This window comes from Palaemon carinicauda, chromosome 26, assembly GCF_036898095.1.
Source record: "Palaemon carinicauda isolate YSFRI2023 chromosome 26, ASM3689809v2, whole genome shotgun sequence".
Lineage (NCBI taxonomy): Eukaryota > Metazoa > Arthropoda > Malacostraca > Decapoda > Palaemonidae > Palaemon > Palaemon carinicauda.
The window spans coordinates 1,536,880-1,539,379 of NC_090750.1; positions in this window are offsets into that span (position 1 = coordinate 1,536,880).

The following is a 2,500-nucleotide window of genomic DNA, read 5'->3' on the forward strand; positions in this document are numbered from 1 at the left end:
TAATGGGAAGTTTCTCGTTGCTGACGTCACATTGCCAATCCTCGGTGCGGATTTCCTCTCTCATTTCCACCTTCTGGTCGATGTCGCCCACCGACGATTGGTCAAGGCAGACTCGTACTTGTCGACACCTCTTCAACCCGCCCCCACCAACCTCGCTCTCCACATCAGCGCACCCACGGATGCGTAGGCCCACCTCCTCACGTTGTACTCGGAAGTTTTCTGTCCAGAACTTCGCCAAACGCCCACGGCTCCTGGAACGATTGGCCGCCGCCAAACAGACGTTCCCCGAAATGGCGGAAATGGGCCTTTGCCCAAAGGTCTCCAGCCCATGGTCATCACCTTTACACATCGTTCTGAAGAAAGACGGCTCCCTCCATCCATGCGGGGATTACAGGCGCCTGAACATGCAAACAGAACCGGATCACTACCCCCTCCCAAACATTGCCGATGTGACCTCTTACTTACACAAAGCGAAGTTTTTCTCTACGCTTGACCTCCTGAAGGGGTATTATCAGGTGACCCAGAAGGCATCCCTAAGATCGCCATCACCACTCCATTTGGTACATACACCTTCAATTACTCCGGTTTTGGCCTTCGTAATTCCGGGGCCACGTTTCAACGTCTCATGGATGGCATATTAGGGGACCTCCCTTTCTGTGCATGTTATGTGGACGACACACTTGTGTTCTCCTCCTCAAAAGAGGAACAGCTCCGTCACCTGCGCATCATGCTCGATCGCCTGCAACAAAATGGCCATGTAGTCTAGTAGGACAAGTGTACCTTTGGGGCCAACGAAGTGTCATTCTTAGGGCACCGCATCACTCCTGAAGGAGTCCATCCCCTCCCTGAGAAGGTAGCAGCCGTTCAGGACTTCCCCGTGCCTCGACCGTCAAAGCTCTGCAGGAATTCTAGGGCATGATCAACTATTATCACCGTTTTCTGCCAGCCATTGCCGCCACTCTTGCTCCCCTCAATGTGTCCCTCAAGGGCAAGCCAAAGGACCTGAAGTGGGGTCCCCTTCAAGAAGCGGCCTTCTGCAATGCAAAGAAGGCCCTATCAACCGCTGCGGCTCTCACTTTTCCTATCCCACATGCCCCTCTCCTTCTCTCCACTGATGCCAGCGATGTCGCTATAGGTGCAGTACTCAAGCAGGTGGTCAACGGTCCGCCCCGCCCATTGGCCTTCTTCAGCAGAAATCTGTCCAAGGCAGAATCGGGTTATTCTACCTTCGATCGCGAATTGCTGGTGGTGCACTTGGCCATCCGTCACTTTCGCCATTTCTTAGAAAGTACACCCTTCGTCATTCATACAGACAACATGCCTCTGGTGCACGCCTTCACTCGACAGTCTGACGCCTGGTCCGCCCGTCAATGCCGACATCTCTCCACCGTGGCTGAATACAATTGCACCCTTTAATACATTCCCTGGGAAAATGAATCCAGTTGCCGATGCCCTGTCAAGAAACACATTGGCTGCCGTTCAACTGGGATTGGATTAAAACGCCTTGGCTGAAGCCCAACGACAGGATCCAGAGCATCAAGCATGTAGGACATCCTGCACGTCCCTCCGTTGGGAAGACTTCCCCCTCGAAGACTCCAACACCACCACCCTCTGTGACGTCAGTACTGGTAGACTGCGACCTTGGATTCCTGCTCCCATGCGCCGGCAGGTGTTTGATTTCATTCACGGCCTTTCACATCCCTCGTGCCGTTCTACTGCACAGCTGCTGAAGACGAAGTTCATTTGGCCCGGCATTTCTAAGGATGCTAAGGATTAGGTCCACGCCTGTACTTCTTGCCAAACTTCCAAAGTACATCGACACACGATTTTAGAAGTGGGCACCTTTCCTCAACCTCAGCGTCGTTTCGGACACATTCACGTCGACGTTGTAGGCCCCCTACCCACATCACAAGGACATCGTTACCTGTTTACCGTCATCGACCGCTCCACTCATTGGCCTGAAGCCATTTCCATGGAAACTGCAACGTCCGCCTCATGTACATCTGCCTTACTTTCAGTATGGATTGCAAGATTTGGTATCCCTGAGCATATTACTTCTGAGAGGGGTACCACTTTCACCCCTCAATTGTGGACACCCTTAGCAAATCTCCTGGGCATCACCCTACATCAAACAACTGCTGCCAATGGAATGGTTGAACGTTTTCATCACACCCTTAAAGCAGCTTTGATGTCCCGCTGCAAGGATTCCATGTGGTTTACTCAGCTTCCTTGGGTCCTCCTGGGACTAAGGACAACTCCTAAAGACGCCCTCGACGTTTCGACATCTAAAATGGTGTATGGCGAACCGTTGGTCGTCCCTACCAAATTTTTTCCTTCTACAACCTCCTCCGACGATCTCCTGCGGATACGTCACGTCGTGGGAAAATTTACTCCATGCTGCCAGACTTACAAGCCCCCAGCAAAGCATCACATACCGACAGACTTGCACTCTGCAATGCACGTCTCCCTACACAACGACACTAGCAAGCCACCGTTAACG